This window comes from Mandrillus leucophaeus, unplaced genomic scaffold, assembly GCF_000951045.1.
Source record: "Mandrillus leucophaeus isolate KB7577 unplaced genomic scaffold, Mleu.le_1.0 Scaffold54, whole genome shotgun sequence".
In the NCBI taxonomy this organism is placed as follows: domain Eukaryota; kingdom Metazoa; phylum Chordata; class Mammalia; order Primates; family Cercopithecidae; genus Mandrillus; species Mandrillus leucophaeus.
Window position 1 is genome coordinate 1834479 of NW_012105808.1, and position 498 is coordinate 1834976.

Consider the following 498-nt stretch of genomic DNA (forward strand, 5'->3'; position numbering starts at 1 on the left):
CTCAGGCCCCACCTCTCCTGCTGAGTCCTTCAGGCCCCGCCTCTTTTCCCACTGTGTCCCTCAGACCCTGCCTCCCTCAGGCCCCACCTCCTTTCCCACTGCTTCCCTCAGGCCCCGCATCCTTTGCCACTGTGTCCCGCCCCCTCCTGGATCCCTCGAGGCCTGTCGGCCAAGAGGTGCTAGCGTCTTCCTGTCTGCTTTGTTCATAGTGTGTGCGCGTGTGTAATTGGTACGTGCCTGCACATGCGTACGTGTCTGAGTGCATGTTTATGTGAGTTTGCGTGAGTGTATGTGTGCATATGCCTGAGTGTGTGTGTGTGAGCACATGTGTAATAGACGTGTGCATGGACATGTATGTACCTTAGTGCGTGTGTGGGTGTGTCAGCACGTGTGCATGTGAGCATGTGTAATAGGTGTGTGGGGGCATGTGCATGGGTCTGAGTGTGTATGTGTGCACGTGTGTGTGAGCGTGCATGCAGTAGGTTTCTGTATGGGTGT

General features: G+C 55.8%; 1 protein-coding gene across 1 annotated transcript in view; it reads left to right on the forward strand.

The window, feature by feature from the left end:
• SPPL2B (signal peptide peptidase like 2B) overlaps positions 1-498 on the forward strand; it is a 95934-nt gene that overhangs the window by 562 nt on the left and 94874 nt on the right. The gene's annotated exons all lie outside the window — the stretch shown is intronic.